This window comes from Macaca mulatta, chromosome X (assembly GCF_049350105.2).
Source record: "Macaca mulatta isolate MMU2019108-1 chromosome X, T2T-MMU8v2.0, whole genome shotgun sequence".
Lineage (NCBI taxonomy): Eukaryota > Metazoa > Chordata > Mammalia > Primates > Cercopithecidae > Macaca > Macaca mulatta.
In genome coordinates, this window is record NC_133426.1 from 116,629,147 (window position 1) to 116,643,644 (window position 14,498).

General features: G+C 42.0%; 1 pseudogene; it reads left to right on the forward strand.

The window, feature by feature from the left end:
* The first annotated feature begins 1,658 nt into the window (after positions 1–1,658).
* Positions 1,659–2,264, forward strand: LOC100425570 (small ribosomal subunit protein uS7 pseudogene; annotated as a pseudogene).
* Positions 2,265–14,498: the final 12,234 nt, after the last annotated feature.

Sequence of the window (14,498 nt, forward strand, 5' to 3'; positions counted from 1 at the left end):
CCAGTGGCTCTAGGCCTACCTAGTCTGCAAAGCAGGGTTGGTGATTAAGTGGAAGTCTAACCACTGCTGTTCTCTGAGGCCTCTCTCTAGTGGTGCACTGGAACCAGCTCATCCCAGCTCATGAAAGCCAATTGTTAAATTTTCTGAAAATGTGTTAGCCAGTTGACGGATGTCACATTGCTAGCTTGAAATTGGCCATGGTGGGAGTATTTACACAACAGAGATACCTCCAACGAGTTGTTAAACATTCACCAGTACACCATTGCCTCTCTTCACCAAGAAGAGGAGTAGTAGGGATAGGGACAGGTTTCTCTTCACCATCATTGCAGTTTTCTTTTCTTTTTTTTTTTTTTTTTTTCAGACGGAGTCTCGCTCTGTCGCCCAGGCTGGAGTCCAGTGGCGCAATCTCCACTCACTGCAAGCTCCGGGTTCACGCCATTCTCCTGCCTCAGCCTCCCGTGTAGCTGGGACTACAGGCGCCCGCCACCGCACCCGGCTAATTTTTGTATTTTTGGTAGAGACGGGGTTTCACCATGTTAGCCAGGATGGTCTCGATCTCCTGACCTCGTGATCCGCCCATCTCGGCCTCCCAAAGTGCTGGGATTATAGGCATGAGCCACCACGCCCGTCCTCATTGCAGTTTTCAAAAGGCAAACTCTATTCTCTTTTCAGGCCAACTCTTGGTGGGTAGCTGGGGTGGAGGTGATGATAGGGTCAGTTCAGCTGAAATGGCACCTTTTTAAGTAGCCCTATGGGAAGTGACTGGCCCTGATAACTGGGGCTATTAGATTGCTTTTAATGGCTACCTACCATTTCGTTGTATCAATGAACCATGACTATTGGAATCAGTCTCTCACTTTGGACATTAGATTATATCCAGTCTTTTACTATGTTAAAGAATGAGGCCGGGCGCGGTGGCTCAAGCCTGTAATCCCAGCACTTTGAGAGGCCGAGACGGGCGGATCACGAGGTCAGGAGATCGAGACCATCCTGGCTAACATGGTGAAACCCCGTCTCTACTAAAAAATACAAAAAACTAGCCGGGCGAGGTGGCAGGCGCCTGTAGTCCCAGTTACTCGGGAGGCTGAGGCAGGAGAATGGCGTGAACCCGGGAGGCGGAGCTTGCTGTGAGCCGAGATCCGGCCACTGCACTCCAGCCTGGGTGACAGAGCGAGACTCCGTCTCAAAAAAAAAAAAAAGAATTAAAAAAAAAAAAAAGAGAAACGGCCCACAGATACTAATAATTGTAGGGTCTGCCAAGGAAGTGGCCACGTCCACCTAAGGACATAAGACTAATCAATCAATAATTGCTCCCTGCATTTCCCCACACACAGATTTTCAGTTTCCACACTCCTAAATACAAATGAATAGTTAAGGATAGTCAAGCACTGGAGGAAAGTCTTTAATAGAATAAAAGAATATGAGACAAACATTGGAAAAAGGAACTTGGAAGAAATAGAAATAATGTAGGTAGAAGAAGCCATACAAATCCCTATAATTAACATTTTCAGAGAGATGCGTAGATATATCATGTCCATGAAACATGGATCCTAGAAGTAAAAAAGAAACATTCTAAGAATAAGAATGGAATTCTGTCTGTGTCAGGGTGGTGCATGGTCCACAATGAGAAACAGAGATGCTCAGGCTGTGCCCTCAAGATGACCAAGTGGGAGACAGCAGCACCAGTGGTGGCAGAAACCCCTGATATCAAGTTCTTTGGGAAGTGGAGCCCTGATGATGCACAGATCAGTGACATTTCCCTTCAGGATTACACTGCCGTGAAGGAGAAGTATACCGAGTACCTGCCTCACAGCATAGGGTTGTATGCCACCAATTACATCCACAAAGTGCAATGTCCCATCATGGAGCACTTCACTAACTCAATGGTGATGCGTGGCCACAACAGCAAGAAGCTCATGACTGTGCCTTGTCAAGCATGCCTTCAAGATCATCCACCTGCTTACAGGCAAGAACCCTCTGCAGGTTCTGGTGAATGCCATCATCAAAAGTGGCCCTGGGAGGACTCCACATACATCGAGCAAGCTGAGACTGTGAGACAGCAGGACGTGGACATGTCCCCACTGTGCCATGTGAATCAAGCCATCTGGCTGCTGTACACAGGTGCCAGTGAGGCTGCCTTCCAGAATATCAAGACCGTCACTGAATACCTGGCTGATAAGCTCATCAACACTGCCAAGAGCTCTTCCAACTCCTATGCCATTGAGAAGAAAAAGCTGGAGCTTATGGCCAAGTCCAACTGCTGATTTCCTGGCTGTAGCCCATTAAACCTGTCTGCCTTTCAGGGTGGCCCCACACACACACAAAAAAAAAAAGAGAAGAAAAGAAAAAAAATGAGCTCTTAAAAACTCAAACTACTTGAATAGAAATTTTTTAAAAATTAAAAGTTTATTTTATAGGTATCTATGGATATATTTTTAATTAATCTCTAAGAATGTAAAACAAAAGTGCAAAGAGTTGGGGAAAAGAGAAAAAGAATAGGAGAATTAGAGAACCAATATCCATTAGGAATGCCCAGACAGAGAACAGGAAAATAGAGGGGAAGAAATAATCAAAGACATAATAAAAGAAATTTCCCTCCAAACAGAAGGAAATGAGTTTACAGACTAAAGGGCCAACTATGTATTTATTATAATGACTATATGACACAGAGACACATTATTGTGAAATTTCAGAATGCTGAGGATAAGGTCTCCAAAAATTTACCTCTCACTAATCATTTCTCAGGAAGCCACCAGAACATGTGCTCTACCAATACAAGGGAGTGGCCAAAGGAATATATGGGGTCCAGGAAGCAGAAGGTTGAACACAAGAGACTGATAAAGAAAATTCCCAGGATGGAGGTGAAAGGAAAGCCCAGGAAGAAAGCTGTGCTGTGGGTTAGGGATAGGTAGATGGAAGGGTCTGGAAAGATGTATCCAGGAAAAAGATGGAACCAACAAATTACCTGATATGTTGGCCATATTGAGAAGAGTTTTAGAGTCCTTTTGTAAAGCCTGGGGTTGGGTTAGTACTAATAGGCACAAAAAACTAAGCTAGTGAAAAAGAAAATCATCATTAATTCTTTTTTTTTTTTTTTGAGGCGGAGTCTCGCTCTGTCGCCCAGGCTGGAGTGCAGTGGCTGGATCTCAGCTCACTACAAGCTCCACCTCCCGGGTTCACGCCATTCTCCTGCCTCAGCCTCCCGAGTAGCTGGGACTACAGGCACCTGCCACCTTGCCCGGCTAGTTTTTTGTATTTTGTTTAGTAGTGACGGGGTTTCACCGGGTTAGCCAGAATGGTCTCGATCTCCTGACCTCGTGATCCGCCTGTCTCGGCCTCCCAAAGTGCTGGGATTACAGGCTTGAGCCACCGTGCCCGGCCTAATCATCATTAATTCTAAGAAAAACTAGAGAACTGTTTGTATGTAAGGAAGGGAAAGGGTTAGAAGGGAAAAACCAAAGAACTGTGTGTATGTAAGGAAGGGAAAGTGTTAGAATGAAGCTAAATCATCATATCCCATACAAGAAGTGAATTTTTAAAAACCACTTAAAATTTATATATCAGCAAATAGCAATATAAGCTATAATTCCAGAATTTAGAGTTCCATACCAAAGCAAAACCATAAACCAACCAAGAAAGATAAGAATGGTTGCCTCTTACAAGTGGGACACAGGGATTGGGAGGATGGAGGTAGCTGTTGCTGTTTTTTCAACATACGACTTTGGGGGACTATCTGTTCAGCTATATGCATGTATTACTTTAGTAAGAGTAGTAACTGCTGAATAGTGTTTTGTGGAGTTTATATAATATAATTCAAATAAAGCTCTTAGCACACTACTTGAAGCATATTAGTGTCATTTATTTATTTAGACAGAGTCTTATTCTGTTGCCCAAGGTGGAGTGCAGTGGCATGAACACCGCTCACTGCAGCCTCAATCTCCTGGGCTCAAACGATCCTCCCACTTCAGTCTTCCGAGTAACTGAGAATATAGGTGTACAACATCATGCCTAGCCTTTTTTTTTTTTTTTTTTTTCCAATTTTTTGTACAAGTGGGATCTCACCATGTTGCCCAGGCTGGTCTTGAACTCCTGGGCTCAAGCAAATCTCCTGCCTTGGTTTCCCAGAGTGCTGGGATTACAGGCATGAGCCACCATACCCAGTCAAATGTCACTATTTAAACTCCCTGTTATATAGTATGTACTAAAAAAAACGTAAAGTGGAAAGTAGTTATAATATTAGCTATAGAAAGCTACGTTAACCAGCTCTATAGTGTTGGAAATCATGTAAGTCTTTGGCTTTCAGCCATTTTAGATCATCAGGGCTACTTCCTATCTTCTACTCACACACAAAAATTGAGAGCTTTACTATCACTTCCTTTATTCTTGTAAGTCAAGAAAGACAATTGTGCCTTTGTCCTTCTGACATTTAGCCCAGAAGTAAAATGGGCTACAACACAAATAAATGACCTGGTTTTGTTTTGTAAAGCACATGAAACCTTGATGTCTCAGACTGGATAAATTTTTCTCCAACTTTGCAAAGGTACTGATACTTCTATTTGCAAGGCTGAAGACACTGGCTTTCCTGATAGCTGAGCAACCAAAACTTTGAACTCTCAGGTTAAGGAAATTAAATCTGAAAAAAACAGCTTAAGGATCTCCTATGATCTTCTCCACATCTAGAAGTGTACCTGGGGAGGTTTTTTCCCCAAGACTTCCCACATCCAAAAATCTTAAATTCTGCTTTATTTGTTTATTTGTTTGAGTTTTTTCTTTCCTTCTATTTAATTGCAAACTAGAACTTTGCATTGAGACAGTTCGATTTTGATTAAAGGCCTAGTCACACACAATTTGGATAACATTTCTTATTCTCCAACTGAGTCGAAAATTTGTAGAATAAAGACAGCATATAGGTGATGTGGTTTCCAAAACAAGTCTGGACTGTGGTGTCAAATAGTCCTGGGTTTGAGTCTCAATTCTACCACTTCGTGTCACCTTAAGCAAATTACTTAACTTCTATGCCTCAATTTTCTCATCTGATAAATGGAGATAGTAATAGCATCCACTCGCTAAAATTCTTGTAAAGATTAAATGAGATATGGCATGACAATCACTTCTCACAGTGCTTGGTGCATAGTAAGCACCAGAAAATTGATAAGCAGTTTTCTTTATTCCTCTTATCTCTCTAGAAAATGAAACCAATCCTTTCTATTTGAGGTATGGCAATCAAAAGGTACCCAATCATTGGATAAAGAAAATGTGATAGGTATACACCATGGAATATTATACAGCCATAAAAAAGAACGAAATCATGTCCTTTGCAGCAATATGGATGCAGCTGGAGGTCATTATCCTTAGCAAGTTAATGCAGGAACAGAAAACCAAATACTGCCATGTTTCACTCATAAGTGGGAGTTAAACATTAGGTACACATGGATATAAAGATGGCAACATTAGACACTGGGATCTACTAGAGGAGGCAGAGAGAGAGGATGGAGGCAGGAGCTAAAAAACTGCCTGTTGGGTACTATCCTCACTACCTGGGTGACAAGATCATTCATACCCCAAACCTCATCATCATGCAATAAACCCACATAACAAACATGTACTCTCGAAATCTAAAATAAATGTTTAAATTACAAAAAAAAGTTACCCAATTGAGCTTTAGATATATCATCCAAACTGGAAAAGTTTAAAAGTTGGAGGTAGCCCAAATTATCAAAATTAATACTTTTCATTTCTTCAACCCGCTAAAAGGAAAGCTATTTTTAAAAATTCAACTGTGGTTTCTCAACGTGTCTCTGGCGCCCACTAGTGATAAAACACATGAATTTTCTCCCAGTTTCTGGGTGCATTTTGAAAATACAGTCCAATATTTAAGCTCTAAACTGGAAGTGAGAGATAATTCTTTAAACTTCAGCTGTGATGTTTGTTTTTTAAACCTTGACTCAAATCAAGATGTTACATATTTTTATCTGTGTTTACCCTTAAAACTCTGGCTGCTGAAAGCACGCACACGTGCACACACATTTCCTGGGTCAAATTCAGGTCAAACTTTTGAAAGAAAATAGTTCTTGTCTTAGACTTGGATTCTCTACTTAGACTGGGATGAAAATACAAGATGACCTAATGAAGAACTAATAACGCACCAGTAGTTACAACCTTGGAGATTACCAGGTCAGATCTATAGGAACCACACAAGAGCTGAAAAACTCCAACTACAGATTGGCACTGGTAGTTCACACGGATAACTTTGATGCAGAAAATAATCTTTCATAGCCTGCACTGAGGAACTTCTGGGAAAAGTCATTTGAAGTTCTGTTAATTATTCAGCAAATTATTTTCATATTTTACTTTAAATCGACATTACTTAGATTGTCTCTTTGTAACTGAATGCTTGAGAAAGATTTAAAAGAGCTCAAGACAGCTACATTTTCAATTAAAAGACAATCACAGAACCTTCTAATTTGGATCACCATGCAACATCCGTTCTGGGGAAAAAGGAAAGGCCATTTCCGATTCCAGTGGCTTAAGAAATTTCTGACGTAAAAGTTCTATTAAATGTTTATTTAATCAAAAAGAATGATTAAATTCTTTGTTGTCACGCTTCATGTTGCTTCATGATATTCTCTGTTTTTTCCTTCTTTGTGTTCTTTATCTATTGCCATTCCTTTTCCCTACACCTCTGTCGAATCAATTCTGCTTTATCTTACAGGGTTAGGAATCAGATTTCAAGTTTCCCAAGACACCACCTCCACAGAACCATTGAATTTACATCATCATTAAATAGTGTATTCCAGAAAATATGACTAAATAACCAAAGTTGCCATAGTTTCAGAGCTTCTAGGAAGGGAGTTGCCTTTCTTGGCTCTGCTCTGAAATATGCTCCCCAACATGACCGATTTTGCTTTCTCTTTGTTGGACAATGCAGCCTGCACCATATTCGCTACACCTCCCACGTTGCCTAAGACCTCAATTATTATAATCTTGTTCTATCTCTGCATATTTGTCAATTGAATGCAATAACGTATTGTACCCAGTAAATAGTGGCCTGTACCCATCCAGCGCAAAGCACAGAATGCACTGGAGAGTTAATGGAGTACAGAGAAAATGTTCTGGCAGTGGGGATCATCTGAGAAAACCTTCAGCTAATGAGCTGGGGAGCTGGTTTTGCCATTTGGGATATGAGCCTCCCCAAACTACCAAAATGTGACTTTGCCTACTATGGGTCATAATGATAACAAACAATTTAAAAAAAGAAAAATCAACAAAGAAATAGATCCTAGGTCTCCCAAAATACACCTGAATAAAGGCTAGAAGACACAAAGGTATAAACCTTGCTTGTAAAAATCTAACCCTACTTTTTATTTATTTATTTATTTATTTATTTATTTATTTATTGAGACGGAGTCTCTCTGTGGCCCAGGCTGGAGTGCAGTGGCGCGATCTTGGCTCACTGCAAGCTCCACCTCCTGGGTTCACGCCATTCTCCTGCCTCAGCCTCCCAAGTAGCTGGGACTACAGGTGCCCGCCACCACACCTGGCTAATTTTTTGTATTTTTAGTAGAGACGGGGATTCACCGTGTAAGCCAGGATGGTCTCAATCTCCTGACCTCGTGATCCGCCTGCCTCGGCCTCCCAAAGTGCTGGGATTACAGGCATGAGCCACCACGCCTGGCCAAAATCTAACCCTACTTATAAAAGTTGTCATATTGAGCAGAAACTATGTCTTGACTGAATTTTTTGTATCTTCTCCCGAAGCCAGAAAAGTGCTCTCAATGAACGCAAGTGAGCATTGACAGATGAACTTGATTGTCTCTCTCTTTGTTAGGGAAAATTACAATTACTGAAATGGTTGTGAAATTTTGGGACCCAGTTCGGCCCATTTCAGGCAGAGGGGTTACCCACTTCGAGGAAAGTGCTAAGATTAGCCCAGTTTCCTATGACTTCTGCACCACTTTAATTTCTGCTCATTACAGAGCAAGACCCTGAAGGGCTTTTGGAGCCCTTGAAGAAAGAATCAGTCATGCTTAGTAGAATTTTAGTGTTAAATGTGTTTTATTGTCTTCCTATTCTTTTTTAAATTGAGAATTCTCATAAAGGAAATAAGCAGTTCCAAGCTTACAAATAGAGTCGGTTCGAAAAAGTGTTTGCAAGTCAGTTTTTTGAACTCACATTTCATTTCCCCAAGGATCAATAGTGTAAATGTTGACTAGGTTCCAAGTCCAACCCGCAAGAGTTTCTCTAACCTTTAATGTTGATGAAATACTGAATCTTGGCCAAAGAAAATAGCAGAAAATGACTGTAGCAAAACCAATAATTAAATGAAGCAGAAATAAATTGAATAATAATTTTTTTTCTCTAATGTTAATGTTTGGAGCAAAACAAGTTTAATTGTGGAAGAAGGTGGAAGTAGGTGGAGACTTTTGTAGCAATTTAAATTGGGAGGCTTTTGGGTTTCTTGAGGAGCTATGCACTTGCTGGCTCTGGTGCCTTATTCTGCTTTACTGCTAATCTTCCTCTCCTATTTCAGAGTGAGGTTCATGGTGCTCAAGAGTTGACCATCTGGCAGTTAGTGGATCTTGGACTACCATGTTCAAACTCCTATTACTCCACTTGTTTTATCACTTTGTTACTCATTGCAGGCTAGTCTGGTGGTTTAATAATCGTACAGTTACATGTTTTTTAAATTTATAGTCATGTATTCTTTCATTTATGCCCACAGTCGATTGTTGGCTAAAGACAAGAAACACCAGACTGCTGTTGAAATGCAAGTGAATAAGGATAAGAATGATAGTGATTCTGAAAATTCGTTTTTGCATGAGCTGAATTGTGTTCCCTACCCCACAACAAATGCATATGTTGAAGTCCTAACTTCAAGTACTTCCCATTGTGTCTGTGTTTAGAGATAAGGTCTTTTAAGAGGTAATTAAGTTAAAATGAGGTCATTAGGGCAGGCCCTAATCCACTATGACTGGTGTCCTCATAAGAGGAGAAAATTTGAACACAGACACACACAAAGAGAAGACCATGAAGACACAGGGAGAAGACAACTATCTCCAAGCCAAGGAGAGAGGCCACAGAAGAAACCAATCCTGCCAACTCCTTGATCTTGGCATCTAGTCTCCAGAATTGTGAGAAAATAAATGTCTGTTGTTTAAGCCACTCAGTCTGCAGTGCTTTGTTATAGAAGCCCTAGCAAACCAATATATTGTCTGAAACTGCTATTTATCAGATTCCTAAGTGATAACAATCTGATTTTAAAAAATTACATAGTACATTAAGCTAGCTCTCATACTTTAAACATCAAAGGCAAAACTAAAGGTATAGTAACAATTATATCTAATTTGGCTCTACATTTCTTGGGGAAAAAAGAATAAACACATTTGCTATATTATTGGTGAAGAAAGTCTGGAGAAATAGTATTTTCTTCTAATGTCTTCATTAAGAAACACAATACTAAAATTATGTAAATATGTGAACTTATTTTTACAATACGAAATGCAACAATTTCCAACAGCATGACATGAAAGCAGTTTTTGTCTAGTTTTGATGCCATAATATATAACTGCTTTTGACATTTTAATATACGTTCAGTATCAAATAAAACATACTGTAATATTATGTTTATAGTTGTCAAAAGTTATGTTCATTTTGCATACTTTAAACAGTGTGCATCACTCAAATAAGGTAAATCCATTTTTCCTGTATTTTAAATAATATTAAAAATTGCATTAAAATATATTTTTAAAATGTTAGCATTGTGGTAGGAAGCCTCTGAGATTGCCCCCAGTGATTCCCATCTCCTGGTATTTGGGCCCTTGTGTAATCCCAACCCCTTGAGTGTGGGCTGAATCTAGTTACTTGCTCCTAACTAGCAGAATATGGCAAAAGTAATGGGACTACACTTCTGAGACTAAGTTATGATTTCTCCCTTGCTTTCTCTTTCTCTCTCCTTTGCTCACTCTGAAGGAAGTCAACTGCCATTTTATGAGCTGTGAGCTGCCCTATGGAGAGGTCCACATGGCAAGGAACTGATGTCTCTGGCCAACAGCCAGAGAGGACTGAATCCTCCTAGCTACCACAGAAGTGAGTTTGGAAGCAGATACTTCCCCAAGCTGAGCCTTCAGATGAGACCACAGACCATGCACTGCACCTTGATTACAGCCTTCTGAGAGACCCTAAGCCAGAGGCAACCAACCTCACCATGCTCAAATTGCTGACCCACAGATACCATGAGATAATAAATGTTGTCTTAAGCTACTGATTTTGGGGAAATCTGCTTTGAAGCAATAGATAGCCAATGCAATCTTCAATAATATAATGATCTAAAATAAAATATTTTTGTTTACTTTTTATTTTATTATGGCAAGAATGAGAAAATCTCTGGAAAATCTTTGGATTGTACTAGCCGGGAATGATCACAAAGGAAGTAATTATTTCCCCTAGACCACAGTTACCTGAGGGCACTGGTTAAAAATTCAGAAGTCTGAGGCCTACCCTGGAACTACCAGATCAGAAGATCTAGTGGATGAGTCCAGAAATCTGTATTTTAACAAATCCCACCCCACCAAGCAAATCCAAAGCTCATTGAAATGTTAGACTTATTTTTTTTTCAGAGAGGCGTTTATACAATTTAACTGTTCTCAACCTTAGCTGTGCATCAGACTCCTCTTGGGAGTTTACTCAATCCTGAATTCTACTCCAGACTCGTTGAAGCAGAGTCTTTGAGGATAAGCCAAGGAATCTGTGTTTTGAAGGCTGCCTAGTTACTTCTGAAGAAATTCCTTAATGGCAAGCCAGGCCTGATCAGGAAATATCACTGAATCATTCTTGGCTTGTGCCACCCACCTATTCTGTCCTTTTACTTGGAATATAGTGCTTATACTATCTTATATCTTATCAGTCCAGGAGCCTGGGTTTGGGGGAAAGGCCCTTGGACTACAAGTGACAACGTTCAGTAATATCAGGGTAGGAGGAAAGCACATAAATGAGTATTGTACATATTCTACAGTTCTGGAGGCACCCGCAACTCAGGTCACATGGACCATAAGAGAAAACAAGGACTCCATCACTAACAGTATCTGGAAATCTCCACTGTGGCCTGATGAGGCATGACTGTCAAGCAGTTTGGCCTGTCTAGTAGTTGACCCCTGGCCTTTTCTTTTTCCGCTATATCCCAGTGAGAAGGCTAATGAGATCGGTGATAACAACACTATGCCTTATTTCGGGGGTCCTGTTACAGTCAAGTTCTATGTTAAAGGCTCAACATGCAAGGACTCATTTAATACTCACCCATTAACCTTGCGAAGGAAGTACATCAGTAGTCTCCATTTTATTCATTAAGAAAGTAAGGTTCAGAGAGGTTGTGTGGCTTGCCATGAGTTACAAAGCTAGAAAGTGGCAGAACTTGAACACAAACACCAGTCTATTTGACTTCAGAGGCTGGGACCATAAGCATGAATTCTTTTATTTGTAAGATGATACCACTTGTTTCCTTTGGCCAGTTTGTTGACCACTTAGCCTAGCAATGGCCACAACTGGAACTGTTTCTTTTATTTTAGCTTCAGAGCTTCCCAGGTTGGGTGTCAAGTTGATCTCAGCTGGCTGCCAGCCCTGGCTTTAAGCTCTGAAGATCCTTCAGATAAGAACTGTTCTCATAAATTCTGGCTCCTGGACTAGTTAATGGGGACAGGATGAAAGGCTCCAGAGTAATCCTTTAAGCTCTCCTAGGGAGTTGCAATGGTATCCATCACCAGACCTGTTCCTGAGACACTGGCATTCCTGAGACCCCAGGCCATTCAGGTAGAGTGGCAACTGGCTCTAGTATAATCAGAAACTAATTGTCTTGTTAACTCTTTGTTCCAGTGTCAAACTGACACTCATAATTAGCTTTGAAAGCAACACAGGGGCTATGGCTGGCCATTGCATAGGAGGCATAAAGGAGGAGAAATTTACTCAACAGTGTCAGTGGGCAAGTAACTCATCTCTCTTAGGAAAAGACCCTGACTCTGGCATCCCTCTCCTGGGTGTCCTTATGTATAGCTGGAGTAGGTATCAATCACTCCACTGGGCTTGGGGATCCTACCTTGGCTCTGACCTGGCCCAAGGGGCTTTCTCTACTGGTGAGAGCCCCAAAACTGGTGTTGTGCTCCCTAGCTGACAGAGCCCTACCCTTCTGAGCCACCTCAAGGGTCTTTTGGAAAATCTGCCTCTGTGAACCAGAGGAACCAAGGGCCCGTAAGAGAAGATTCTAGGAGTTCTCGGGTCCCAGTAATTGTGGAGCAAGACTGTCCACAATAACTCATTTCCTAGCCTCTGGAAACTAGGGGGCATTGAAGATCATTTTAGCAGGGAGTGGAAGAGAGGCTCCTCAGACTTATGTGATCCAATGGGTCAGATTTGCCCGACCTGGGGATTAGCTGAGACTGCACCTACTCATAACCGCTCACTTGGTGGACTCAGAAGAGAAAACAGAAATAAATCCTATGGGTCAGGGAGACTGGCTGACTATATCATAAAAGCCCATGCAAGGCAAGAGGTTCTTGAAACTTGGAGTTAACTGGGATCTGTCCTACTTCCCTGAAGAAGTTCTAAGCAATTGGCTTTGGAACTCCAAGGACTTAACAAAGAAATCACTGGGAGACCAAAGTCATCTTGGTTAGTATTCTGAAAACAAAGTTAGGTCAAGGTTCACATGTCAGTGTTAAACATCAAGGGCTAAGGCTAAGCTAGAGTTTCCCAGAGGTTCCTTGCAAGCTTTTGGGAACCTCAGAGAAGATACAGCTCACTTTCTGATGATTACCTTAAGCAGCAAGAAAGGCCAACTTGTAGCACTCTTGGGCCTGAGAGCAAAATTTTAGTAGCTGCTCCTGGGTTTCCTGGAATTACTCACACTTGATGCCTAGTTATTCATGGCCTAAAGTAAGACAGAAATGCCTCAGGGGCAGCATTTCTGAAGAAACAGCCTAGGTTTGTGTCTGTGGGAACTTGGGGAATAACTGGGTCCCTGGAGGTTAAACAGCTACTGCTCCCAGGGCAGTTTTCCCAAGCACTGCCAGATTTCTGGGTTGTCTTCAGATTCAGTCTAAGAAGAGGGCGCCAAGTGACTTAATCCTAAAGGGACAAAAAAAGAGGTGGTAAGGAGGAGGCCTCAGGGCAGCTGTATCTTGTGCTAAACCCTAGGTAGTCCAGTCCCAGCACTCACTCTCAGTTCAAGGAAAATATAGCAAAATATAGAAAACATTAAAATGGCGTAGGTTGGGTGTGTGTGTGTAGACTTTCTTAGTTTCTATGTCCCCAACTCAGAAAATGGTGACTGTTTATAACAAATCTCAGTTAAAGTAACACCTTTGATTATGGATATAAGCCATTTCCTACCATCCTGGATAAGTGCTGCTTGCATTCAGAATGTGACTAAAACTCTCATGCCTTACTTGTTGCATTAGATTTATGGGATTATGGGATTTTGTTCTGGGACCAGCTAGGTCTAATTAAAGTGTTAGGACTCCTAGGAGACTGGCTGTGGTTTGCACAGACAGGAGCTTGAAAAAATGCTGCTGTGAATGTGTTCCCAGCTCTGCAGCAGTGGAGACACAGTCGCTGGCACTGAATGCTCCAAATGTCAATGTAGAGTTGTGGTCTTTGTCCTTGCTGCCCCAAATCCCCAACCGTTAATTTATTGGGTTTTGTTAGAACACACTCCCACACTGAAGGACTCAAGAGCTGAAGTGACTGTTCTTGCCTTGCTTCATGGCCCCTGTGTGGGCATGAGTTCTGTGCACAGAGGTCCTTCCTCCTTCCCTCCCTCCCTCTCTCCCTCCCTCCCTCCCTCCTTCCTTCCTCCCTTCCTCCCTCCCTCCTTCCTTCCTTCCTCCCTTCCTCCCTCCCTTTCTTCTGTCACTGGCCTGAGTGCAGTCCTGGAACAAGGACCATGACCCTGAGGAAAAGAGGATGACGTTTCTGGGAAGGGCCGGAAGAAGGGTGTCTTCTCACTCCCAGCTGGCGTCTGCCACCACCTCACTCCTCAAATACTGGGGTTCACCTGACTCTCTCCCCAGCCTTTGCCCTGGAGGAGTAAAATGGGAGAGGAGAAATCCCATCCAGTCCCATGAGGTCAACTAATACCCCTTAACCCTGGTGGCCGTCCAGCCCCCATGTCTCACCTGGGCTTAAAGCCAAGACTCCCAGTTTCTTGCTCAACGTGTCCACTATCTAGCACCCCAAATCCAACAAGTCCAAACAGACCTTGTCACCTGCCTCCCCTAACTCCCCCTCTCTACTAACAGTCTTGTGTTCCCTGCCTCAGTTGACAGTGTCACCACAAACCCAAGCTGTAACCTCAGGGTCCTTGTCACCTTTTCCCTCTCCTTGACCCCATGACAGCCAGCCCTGAGGTTTCTACCTATTGACATGTGCCCTGAGTCATCCTCTCCTCTCAGCTCTCACTGCCACAGTCGTGGTTCAGAGCCTGTTCCACTTCTTGCCCAGACCCTGCAGAT